Genomic DNA, 12,468 nt, shown 5'->3' on the forward strand with positions numbered 1-12,468 from the left:
TCCTTAGGCAGGTGGAGCGGGGTCGGGGGAAGGGCAAGAGAAGGGAGACCCTGCAGGGCAGGGGGTCAAAAGGCACAAACATCCCACAGAGCACAGCCACACACTGACCAGTGCTCTCAGCGGGGGACGATGTTGCCCAGGTGGCATTTACAACGTCTGGAGACAGTTTTGGTGGTCACTCTGACCAAGAGGGTGCCATTGACATCCGCAGTGTGGAGGCTGGAGACGCCACGGAGCATCCTGTGCTGCTGACACACAGCTGCCCTGCAGGGCACAGGCAGCCCCACCGTACAGAGTTATCCAGCCCCAACGCCAGCAGTGTGGACATTGAAAACCCCTGTGTTTGGGTGAACTTGGGAGCGAGATTGAGGTGATGAGCTGGAGGGCACTGAACTTAGGTGTGAAAAACAAGAAGGTGTTCATTCTGAGTCAGCAAAGGAGGGTGAGGAGGACCACTCCTCATGGGAACCCGCAGCCCTCCCACCCGTTCTGAGGCCCCACAGTCGGTCCTCGGCAGCAGAAATGACGCAGAGCCCGAGCCAGGCCTGTGGTGGCCCCGGGAGCAGAAGTGTGGAGCAGGCTGGGGGCAGAGGCAGCTGGCGGCCTTCCTCCTGGATCCCAGAGCGCACGAGCCGAGCCAGTGGCAGACGGCAGGACGGCTCTGGAGGAGGAGGAAGAGGGCAGGGGTGTGGGGAAGCCGTCAGGCACAGAGGCGAGGGGGCAGAGCAGGGTCGCTGCCTCAACACGGACGGACCCGGGCCTGCACTTTCCCAGCCCCGAAGAGCTGCCCCTTAGAACAGGGCCACCTCACTGCTGCCCGTTCAGCACATCAAAATCCGTGAGCCAGGTGGTTAAATAAACCCCGGGTGGCCAGGCAGTGCCGAGGGATCAAAAGTTATGTGCTCCCGGAGTCTCGCCAGGCCCCTGAAAGCTCACTGCGAGTCACCCTTTCCTTAACCAGTGTCCCCTGGAACCTCTCACCGGCCAGGCCTGCCCAGCACGGGGGACAGGATGGAAATAGGAGCAGACGTGGTCCCCACTCGCACATCACTTAGAGGCTCGTGGGGGATGGGAAGTGGGCAGATAATCACGCAGACATCATAAACGGTAACTAAGAGGCACGCTCGGAAGGAGTAGAAACTCTGAGAGATGCTAATGGAGCGTCTGCTGCTGTGGGGACCAGGACCCTCCTGCGAAAGTGGGGTCCTGAAGGCCTAACTGCGAGGCTTTGCCATCAGAGGCTGTAAGTGTCGACTCTGGGATCACGTCCAAATGTACATCCAGACCCAGAGCCCCTGAGAGGACTGAGGGACGCTGCCCAGTCTCCCCATGGCTGCTTCACGCTCGGTCCTCCGTCTCGGGCGACACCAACCCAACCTCCCAGGGCTCAGGCCGCAGGCCGCAGGTCATCCTTGAGTCCTCTCCTTCTCACAGGTCACAACAGGTCCGGCCGGGACGCTTGCTGTTCCGTCTTCAGATCATATTCTGAATCTGGCCGTTTCTCGAAATCTCCCCTGTGAGCCCAGGAGCCCCCAGCCCCCTCACCTGGTCACTCCAGGAGTCTCCTGACTGATCTCCTGGCTTCTGCCCTCGCCCACAGGGCCTAGTCTGCAAATAGAGCTGGCACAGTTCTTCTAAAAGCTATAGCAGACCACATTCCACCTTTGCTCAAAACCTCTGTTGCCTCCCAGTGCACGGGAGACTAAAAACAAAAGCACAAGGACAGCGCAAGGACAGCACAAGGACAGCACAAGGACAGCCCGGGCGCCTGCTTCCTCCCCGACTTCGTCTCCTCCTAGTCTCGGCCCTCACTCCCACCACACTGGCCTCCTCCACTATTCCCAGAACATGCCTGCCTCAGGGCCTTTGCACGAGCTGCTTGTTCCCTGCCTGGAATCCTCCTTCTTAGACCCACATGGCTAACTCCTCCTCGAGTTGCAAGTGTCTTTTCAGAAACCAGCTTCTCCATAGGGTGAACCCTGACCCTCCGACACTGCTGCCACCCTCAACACAGGTCACCACCCCATCCCATCCACAGCACTTGTCCCTATTTCCTGTGCTCTATGTTTAATTGACTTATTTCTTTTATCTGCTGCGTATCCCCCAGAACGTGTGCTCCAGGGTCTGCGATTCCGTCCTTCTTCGTGGGCCGACGTGGCCCAGCTCTGAGGGCAGCACGGGGGAGCTCTCTGCTCTAAATGTGTCACCCAGCTCCTCATTCCTTTGCTATCATGCCTTATGAATTAATGCTTTAAATAAACCCTACAATTATATACTGATTAGCACAAATTGCATTGCATTTGCCCAGAAAAGTGATAATGTTTTTCAGGGTAAGCGTTTTGGTTATACTGTTCCGATAACTCTGTGTGGACGTGTCTTCATTTGCCATGAACAGGGACCCTCTAAGAATGGAAGCGGCCGGGCCTTGATGTCCGGTTTCCGCCACTAATAGGTAAACCCGGGCGGGACCGCTCACAACCCTGCTGGCTTTAGAGCTAACAGGCATCCAAACAGGCGGGGGCCCAGGTTCATTTAAAGCGCCCTCGCACGTAACACACGGTGACCTCGGGAGACCCGTGGTGCAGCCTGGGGATGTACCGGGTGGGGACAGTGTCCTCGTGGCTCTGACGGGAGCAGACAGTCCGTCCTTCCCCAGACACTCCTACAGGGGAAGCCGGTGCTGGGACAGGGTGAGGCAGGTGGGGATTTCCCTCCCCTTGGTCAGCTTCACAGACGGCCTCAGGGTGACAGACGGGTCATCCCCATGCACAGACACTAACTGGACGCCCAGGCTGCCTGGGGAGAAATATTGGAGAATAGGTGAAACTAACCTTAGTCCCCCCAAAACTAGACTTTTGTAGGGACAAGAGGCCGTAAACTTTGCCAGCACTTCAGCACGGCTGCCTCGTCGCATCCCCAGCAGATGGCAGCACAGGACCCGCCTTCCGTCCAAAGCAGATGAGCGACTTCAGCCCAGCTCTCCACTCCCAGGGGACCGTGTCCAGCAAACCCTGCCCGTCGCAGCTCCCCGAAGCCAGATGGCCGTGCGAGGTGTGCAGCAAACCTCGATTTCTTTCCCTCCCTCCCTGGACCTCAAACCACAATCACCAAGTCAACCGTGGAACCGTGACCTGGAAAAACAGCCAGGAAACAAAACACAAAACAAGCAAACCCACACTGTGAGCAGGCAGGTGGAGCCAGTTCAGTTCAGAAGAGTCAAAGGCGGCATTTTTGTGATTTGCCTTTTGAGGGTCAAGAACCTTCACGTGGACACTGACGTTCGAGTGATGTGCACTGAGCTGACAGTAGCCAGGGCTAGACCTATATGTGTTTAAAAACAAAACAAAAACCCTTCAGGTTAACCAAAGTATTTCTTAATAGAAAGGAAACCAAAGTCCAGCCCACTAGAACAGTGTTTTCAAACCACAGGTCACAATTGAGTCGTGTTTTGGAAATCAACTATGTAGGTCATAGCAAGCATTGCAGAACAGGACAGCACAGGACAGGACAGAATGGGACAGGACAGAACGGGACAGCACAGGACAGGGCAGAATGAGACAGGACAGGCAGGACACAATACTGTCCGTCAGAGCGCCTCCCTGTATACAGGGGTCTGAGGTAAAATCTCTCGCTCTGGGTTGTGGCCAAAGAAACCTGCAAAGCTCTCTGTGGAGGCCGTGTCTGCTCTCAACCTGTGTGCTTTCTATCGTCCAACACCAATAAGTGCCTCACTATCCGGAAGTCTGACTTAGTAAGTCCTGGGTGGGGGGATGCCATCAGACAGCAGGCTGAATTCAGGGGCTCCCGACTGTGTCCACGCACGTGCAGAATCAGGTCATCTGTCGTCACCATCATCCGTGTAGCTGTGATCTTCCAAAACAGTCCTAATTTCGGGCATCTTGTCCTGTTCTTCCACAAACACATTCACGCTCATGGTGGTCTATGTCCTAAATTGCAGTTTGGAAAAATCTAGCCACTGATTCAGCGGAAAGGCCAGGCATCAGAACTGAGACGTCTGAAGGAGCTGGGCAGGTGAATAAAGGAGTGAAGAGGGCCAGGAGCAGCGAAGGGATGAATGTGGATTTCATAGGAAATAGAGAATTTCTTAAGTTGAAAACTAATATTAAAAAAGGGAAAATGACAAAAAATATTGTGCTGGGCAGAAACCATGCCTGTCATGGACTGAATGGTGCCCCCCCTGCCCCCAAATTCGTGCATTGAAGCCCCAGCTCCTAACATGACTGTAATTGGAGATGGCCACTTTAGACGGAACTAAGGTTAGATGAGGTCACAAGGGCGCCCTGATCTAACAGGACTGGCGGCCTGATAAGCGGAGGAACAGAGATTTCCCTGCATCTCTGAGGAGAGGCCGTGTGAGGCACCGAGAGAAGAGGAGAAGGTGGCCATGTGCGAGCCGGGAGGGAGCCCTCACCAGGAACCATGCCGGCCGGCTCCCTGACCGTGGACATGCAGCCTGCAGGACTATGACATGAACTTCTGTTGTTTAAGCTGCCCAGTCTGGGGAGTTTGGGTACAGCGGCCAGAGCGTTCTGATACGAGGCCCAAGGCCTGCACGTGCCCATGCTCCCCACGGTCACAAGCTCCACCCCAGTTATGCTCTGGGCTGAATGAAGCGTGACCTGCTCAGGGGTGAGGGCCCCAGTCGGTTCAAGCATCAGCCTCACATGGCTTTGAAGTCACAGCACAACGGCGACAGGATATTTACTCACTGAACATGATTAAAACCAGTGCGTAAAGCAGGATAAGGAAAGCATCTTGAGATCACAGAAAGAAAAGGTCACCATGTCCTGAAGAGGCGGCCACCCTGGCCTCGGGACGAGCCTCCTGGTCACTCGCAGCCCCTCGGGCCTGGACGGGTTGGCCCCCGCAGGACACAGGCTGCAGGACACTTAGCTTTTACTTTCTTCTTCCTTTCCTGTTCCAGGTCATTGTCCTCCTGGTGCAGTTCCAACATTGTTTAATTTAACCTGCATGGTTCAGAATTTCATTCATTTGTCAATAATTATTTTTTCAGCATTTGCTTTGTGCCAAACACACGTCTAGATGCTGAGATGCATCAGTGAAGAGAATTCATGCGTTCACGGCGCTTCTGTTCTACGTGGGCGGTACAGACAATGGACAAAATCAAGAAGAACGGGTGACGTGCTAGAAGGCTGCAATGTGATCTGCACGGTTTCTTGAGACTCATTTCTGCTCTAGAAGAAAACAGTTGGGATGGGTGACACTCAAATGGAAGCACAGGTAAGTGAATTAGCATCATATGCCACCTGTTAGAAAGATGAAGTAGGGCCTGTGTGCATGGATGAAGATAGGAAGAAATGGCAGGGCCAGGACACGTAGCACTCACGACACTAAAATAGATGCAAGACACTCAGTATTCGTGAGTTCTTAATTTGGCCACCCATTTGGGAAACTCCTTGTGCCCCCAAGTAACCATGGCCCAAAAAACACAAATAAAATCCTAGCTGCTCAGCAGGCTAGTTGGCACAAGCACCCACAGCATGTGCTGGTTCCAGACACCCTCCCCGTCTGCTGAGACCCCAAGATCAAGTCCAACGTGGTCCTGGCCACTCTCGGGGAGGGCTGGTGTGGAGAGGAAGAAACAGACCCCGGACGTTGCTGTGGCTGTGGACCCGGCCCTGTGGGTCTTCTACCCATTTGCTCACCTTGTTAAGTGTGCTGACTTACCTCATTATTCTCCCAGTGTGAGTTTTAGTGGAGTTAATAAGCCGTGTGATTCAATCATCGTAATTTGATTTGTGAGCCTTTGTGGGAGAGCTTGCCTGGCTGTGGACATAGAGGCTGTCACAACAATGAAATAATCTCCCGTGTGACAAAGATGAAAAGGGCGGCATAAAAAATAGAGCACAGACGGGAGATGGGGAGGGTTTTATTTATTTCACTTTCTTTTTTTTCTTTGATAATGTTTTCGTTTACTTTTTATTGAGGTAACGTTGTTTTATCGCCTTATATGAATTTCAGGTGTGCATCATTACATTTTGATTTCCATGTGGACTATATCATGTTCACCACCAAAGACTGATCACTGCCTGTCACAGTACCTCTGATGGGGAGCATTTTAATCAGAGTGGCCAGGGAGGGTCTGGTTGAAAGGCGAACGCTGGCGCAAAGACTCGAAGGAGCTGAGGGAGCAGGACACACAGGTATGCTGAGGAGATCATGCAGTGCATGGGGAGCCCCACGTGCCAAGAGCCCAGCGTGAGCTTCTCCGATAAGCTCCAGGAACAGCAGGGAGGCCAGGGCTGCCAGAGAGGGGTGAGCAGAGCCGTGGGCTGCAAAGCGGGAGGTGGCTCGGGGCCCCGTGGTCCTTGTGAGACCTTCGGCTTCACTCCGAAACGGTTTCCACTGGAGGGTTTGCATGGGAGAGCGGTGGATTTACACTCTAACGTGATCGGTCTGGCTGCTGCTCTGAGAGGTTAGAGGGCAGAGGTGGAGGCCAGTTGGGGAAACCGCAGGGATCCAAGCAGAGGTGACGGTGGCTCAGCGGAGTGGAGCAGCACAGCTGGTGAGAGGGGGTGAGATTCTGGATCTAGTTTGAAGTAGAGCTGACAGAATGCCAGCCCTGGTGGTCTAGTGGTTAAATCCACTGCTCTGGCCACAGCCAGGTTCGTATCCCAGTCAGGGAACCACGCCATCCGTCTGTCGGTTGTCACACTGTGGCAGCTGCATGTTGCTGTGACCGAAAGTGATGCCACTGGGATTTCAAATCCCATCAGGGTCACCCACAGTGGACAGGTTTCAGCGGAGCTTCCAGACCAAGACGAACTAAGAAGACGGACCTGGCCACCCTCCTAAACCCTAGGAACAGCGGCAGAGCCGTATGTACGTACCTGCTGCAGAGCCAGAAGGTGAGGGGATGGAGCAGAAAGACAGGGCAGGTTCCGCTCCGCTGTGCACAGGGCTGCTAGGAGTCAGAACCCACTGGACGTCAGGGGCAAAGAGGATTTTCTATGAAATTGGATGTGGGGAGTGAGGAGGGGAAGAGTCGATGATGAACCCAAGAATCTAAGCCTCGGGGAAAGGACGGAGGAACATAGAGAGGGGACGAGAATCGTAAAGTCAGCACAGAGAAGGCTGGGTGACAGCCTTTTGACAATTTTACTTTAACTCAAAATGTAGCGTGAAAGTCTTTTGGCAAATATTTCTCTCTCATGTGGACCCACAGCTCGATGCAGCATCACGAAGCGCAAGCTTTGTTATTTTTCAGGTGAGAGAGAGTCTTTCAAACAGACTTTTCCTACTGTGTCTGCTGTCAACGCTTGTGTCACAGGACACCAGAGCAGTTAGCGACCAGGTAAGCATGATTAGGCTCATTTAGCTGATCACAAACGCATATGCCAGGTCAGCGCGGACAAGAATTGTAGACACGAAGGCAATCTGATGTTCCTTACCTCGGTGTCTCTCAGTTCTTAAGGTGCATGGGAATCGTGCAATGCCGATTCTGGTTCACTCAGGCAGGAACGGGGCCTGAGACTCTGCATTTCCATCAAACTCCCACGGGTGCCAATGCTGCTGTTCTATGGGTCGCTTTTTGAGGAGCGAGACTCCAGCCCTTTGTAAAGAGCGCCACAGTCAACATCACGTAGTGGAAAGGCCCCCAAATCAGAAGATGCGAAGTCTCATCCTGCATGTGAAGTGAACAGCACGGCTCAGAAGTCAATTTATTGTTTGGAGGAGGGAAGGGTGTCAAGCTGAGTAGTGGAGCTAGAGAATGTAAACTCAGGAAAATCAGAACACATCCAATCATCAAGACATCAGGGAGAAGAGACACAACGAAGAAGAAGAAATTACGGGATATTTGCCGCTTTCCTGCCTCCACCAGAGCAAGCTGAGCCATGAATCCAGGCGGAATCAGGGCTCATGGAGCAGAGGGATAGTGTGACAGTGGCCTGAGCACAGGTGACCCAGTGGCCTCTGTTATGGGCACCTCTCCCAGACTAAGAATGTTGCAAAAGGAAGAACCTCGTGAAATGAAGCGAGCACTAATTAGAGGTGGAGAAACATGTTGTGCCAGGCGTGCTTTGAGAAAGTTCCCAGAGGTATTTGGGACGTGCTTGTGTAGTGCAGGGTGAGATCATGAGAGAAGGAATTTAATTATGTAAAAAGATGTCTGGGAGGTGCTGAGCCCAGCCCCGTGCCCACGGGACCTCGGTGCGTGTAACTAGATGATGGGACTCCGTGCTGCCTCCCCTCTCGCGTGGAAGGAATCCACGTGGATCCAGCCATCTGTTAGTGACGCAACGGTGGGCCACAAACTGAGCTTCAGTCATCGTCTCAGCAAAATGACGGATGACTCTCCACACAGCCTGGCAGTCAGAGGCGTGGGCTCGGGGCCCAGACGTCCAGGGGTTAAATTCCAGCTCCACCCCTTGTGGTGGTGTGACCTTGGACAGGTTACTCACCCTCACTGTGCCTCAGTTTCCTCATGTTTGAAAATGAGGACACTGGTGGCAGCCACCTCATGTCACTGTCATGAGGGTTAATGGAGCTGGGAGTTGCACAGTGCTTGGAACAGCGCGGACGTGCTGAGAGCCACACATCATTTAATAAGCAGAGTTGGACTCACAGATGCTTAGAGGTCCACGGCCATGCTCTCCGAAGCCCATAGTTCTTTTCTAAGTCTTCACCTAAACTCCACGTTACCGTCAGGTCACCTTGGAGCATCTGGATAAGGACCTGGTAACTGAGCACTGCGTGCTGTTTCAAGGCCCTCATGTGCACATGTGTACTCTGTGGACAAGATCTCCCAGCAGCTAGAGTGGAGAAAAGCGCTGGGAGATTTTAAGGACTCCAGCTCATGGTGGGAGATGCAGGCTGGTCCTGAAGCTCGGGTCCAGACAGTTCCGTCGTCACCTTACAGCCCACGGGCAATGCAGATCCCATCTTTGCACATGCTCATTCGCCTAGCAGTCAACACACGAGGAAAACATTTCATTCCCGTTTCTAGCACTTGATATGTATTGAAAAATTGCTGCAGTAGGGCCCTATCTGCAAGTGAGTAAGACAGCTTTCTAGAATTATAGAGTAGTATTTCAAACCCTTGAATGGGGGCACTGCCAGACCCCCAAGGGGTGCAGTGAGGCTGGCTTGGGGAGCGGAAAGAAGCTGGGAGCCGGAAGGAACAGCTGCTGCCTGGCTGAGGAGCTGCGGGCGCTGCCCGGCAGGGGAGCCACGTGAGGGCCTGGTGCGCCTTCTCCTCCTGTCTCCCCATCTCTCTTCGGGGTCCCTTGGGGCAGAACGCAACAGGGAGATGACACAGGGAAAACAGGGTTTTCAGTGACCCAGAATCACAAAACAGGCTATAAATGGGTTGATTTGGAGCTGGAAAGAACGGTTCATTTACCACTCCACGCAGTAAAGCAGGGACAAGGTACGTGCCTCAAAGGTCAGGGTGTGTCTGGAAGTGCGCCAGAGCTGGCTACCTGGAGGTGGAGTCCTGGAGATGTTCATAGCATTGAGCAGACAGACAGACAGCTAAGAACCAAAAGGAGAGAGTTCAACGGCTACGGAGGGTGAGATCTGGGCTGGAGTAAAGGGTGACTTGATGTCAAGGATTTTAATATTCTGCTTTTTAACCACTAACGTGTGTATATGGGAACGAGGAGGAACAGTCAAGCTTAACCTCCAGCATTAACTTTGGAAAAGCGCCTCACCGTCTTGTTCTGGACACTTGCACCCAGGGAGAGGCCAGCAGCATCCTGGCCACGGGGACCGCATGCGAGGCCCTGACGGGTGGGCCGTTTTCCCAGGCTAGAGAATCTCACCTCCTGGTTCTGGACAGAAGGTCTCAGAGCCGCTGCTGCCCAGCTTAGCGGCCTTGGCCTTGAAGAAGCTGGTACGCCGCTGGTGCGCAGACGTGACGCTGCTGAAACAGAGCATCAAGAAACTTGTGCTGGCTTGCATCCGTTGTTTACGGCAGACACTGGTATTTGCATCGACATCTTCTTTCCAGAGTAGTTTTGTCACATGGCCCCTCAAGGATACTAATACTTCCACTTCTGTTGATTCATTTCACGGACACAATCCTGTATTAACGTGTGCGTTAGCCACAAGAACTTGCCCCTGAATTATGTCATTTATCTTTGAGAATCCGTGGATGTTTTCTTCTGTTTTCCAAAGAGACATCCATTTCATATGTCATGAGAAGGGGTTGTGCTACAGATTACATTGATTTACTTATTAGACAAAGAATAACTGAGGCCTCATCATGGACTCACCCCAATGCTAAGTGATCGGCCAAAATGTACGATCCTTGACCTCATGGAGGTTACACCCCACGGCGAGAGGAAGAGCTCAGTATAAACACACTAACATGAGGTATTCTCTGAGGAAGAGCTCCATGAGAACAGGGGGGTAGCTTCCTTCTAGCATTAGCATGGAATTCAGCATGTCAGTTTAGAAAAGCTTCTTGATGAAGTGGTATTTGAACTAAGACCTGAAGGATGTATTTTAAAAAACCCAGTGGTGGGTGGGTGGGTGGGAGGGTCTCTTGGCAGAGTAGAGAGTAGAGGAGAAGGCCGGGAAATGGAAAAGGACCCGGCCTGCTGGGCAACCAGCGGGAAGCTCAGTGCGGCTGGGGCACAGTGAGAGGATTCGGTGAGGCTGGGAAAAGCCGCATCCACGTGGGTTTATTGTACTCCAAGGTCAACTGGATCCTTGGGAGGATTTGACGATGAGTGATGTATGCCACTTCTCGACTTTGGTATGAAGATGGATGGCCAGGCAGGAGTGGAAGCCACTGCAGTGGTCCAAGTAGTGCCACCAGGTGTCTGTCTCCCGGGCTGACATTCACACAGAGAAATCAGGAAGCTTGGACGGGAGGAGAGCCATGAAAGAAAGGGGATTAGAGCTGAGATCTGTTCTGAAGGAGTGCTCTGCAGGGCCTGGTTATTTATTGCCTTCAGAGGGGGATAATTCTGGGTTCCTGGTTGCGCAACTGGGTGATCGAAGCAGAGGGGCTTCCTGGAAGAAAGGACTTGTGGCAAGAGCAAGAGTGGAGAGCAGGCCAGAAAGGATGTCAGGAGTGAAAGGCACTGTGCAACCGACACAGCGTACGCCACTTAAGAACTGCGCACCCCACAGAAAACTGCCACACCAATGCCAGCGGTGGGCAACAGACCAACTCAAGGGCAACACTCTCTCTTTACTAAAAACTGAAATTCCTGCTGGCAAAAACTTGAAGTAGGGCTGTGAGTTTTTCTGTACAAACTTGCCTAGGTTAGTTCACTGACATTTAAAGTAGTTGGTGCTTCCTGGCTGTAGAAGTGAGAAAAACATCTCTAAGAACAATGACAAAATCTTTTTCTTTTTTTCTTTTTTTGCTTTTTCTCCCCAAATCCCCCCAGTACATAGTTGTATATTTTAGTTGTGTGTCCTTCTAGTTGTGGCACGTGGGACACCATCTCAACATAACCTGATGAGCAGTGCCATGTCCACACCCAGGATCCGAACCTGTGAAACCCTGGGCTGCTGAAGCAGAGCACACGAACTTGATTGGCCACAGGGCCGGCAGCCAGTGACAAAATCTTAAGGCACACACAGCCCAGTCCTCTGGTGTCAACTTGCTCAGTGCCAAGTCATAGCCATAATCTCTTGGAGAAGAAAGAGCCTGCATTAGAGACGATCTGTGACTTCTCAGAGGTCTTATCGGTTCAGAAAATGGCAGAGTCAGGATTTGGGAAGATAAGGGAAAAAAAAGAGTGGAATTCTTACATGAATTGGGACAGAGGACCAGAATAATCCAAAGATGAACTACCACCTTCAGGCTTCAGTGGTTCTGCCCGGCTGTCTGCGTCCCCAGAGCCATTGAAGTGCTATCCACGCTTCAATTCAACTGTTTGCTGTGGTCATAGACTCCGTGTGTCATAAAGGCTCTGGAATTTAGGTAGAGTAATAAGATCATAATTACAGGCACTCCCTCAGCAGTCTTTGCTGTTGCCTCAAACGACGGAGGAAAACTTTCTACTATAACTAACTGCCAAAAAAAGAGAAAGTCACCCCTCCTAATTTGATTTTCAAGGTATCCCCGGTATTAACAATGATAGATGAAATCATTGCCTCCTGCTGGGAAGGGACTGTAAAGAAATTGTCACTCCCTGACCTTGACCACGGATTGAGGGCCTTCCTACACTTTCTTTTCAACATGTCCGGGCTTAGTGTAGGTCATTTGTCACATGAAAACCCAAGCTGAAGATGCTGCAGGTGACAAGCAAACAGGGCGGACAGGTTGGCCTTTGCCATGTCCACGCTGTCTGTGGACACTGCCTGGTGGTTCAGAGCTAGACTCAGGAGCCAGACCCCTGGGTGTGAACCCCCCTCCCTCCCACCACCAGCAAATTTCTAGCTGTGGGACCTTCAGCTGGTCAATGCTCTGTGCCTCAGTTTCCTCATCAATAATATGAGGGTAATCATTTACTGGTTCCTGGG

The 12,468-nt window shown here is 52.4% G+C and overlaps 1 long non-coding RNA gene across 1 annotated transcript; it reads right to left on the reverse strand.

Moving 5' to 3' along the window:
- Nucleotides 1-5,909: 5,909 nt before the first annotated feature.
- On the reverse strand, nt 5,910-11,908 carry LOC138916019 (uncharacterized). Its single transcript, XR_011422653.1, has 3 exons — nt 11,755-11,908; nt 6,873-7,666; nt 5,910-6,544 (listed from the first exon to the last, which is right to left on the reverse strand). It is a non-coding gene; the product is annotated as an uncharacterized lncRNA (long non-coding RNA).
- Between the last annotated feature and the right edge of the window lie 560 nt (nt 11,909-12,468).

The sequence above is a fragment of the Equus caballus genome, chromosome 10, assembly GCF_041296265.1.
Source record: "Equus caballus isolate H_3958 breed thoroughbred chromosome 10, TB-T2T, whole genome shotgun sequence".
In the NCBI taxonomy this organism is placed as follows: domain Eukaryota; kingdom Metazoa; phylum Chordata; class Mammalia; order Perissodactyla; family Equidae; genus Equus; species Equus caballus.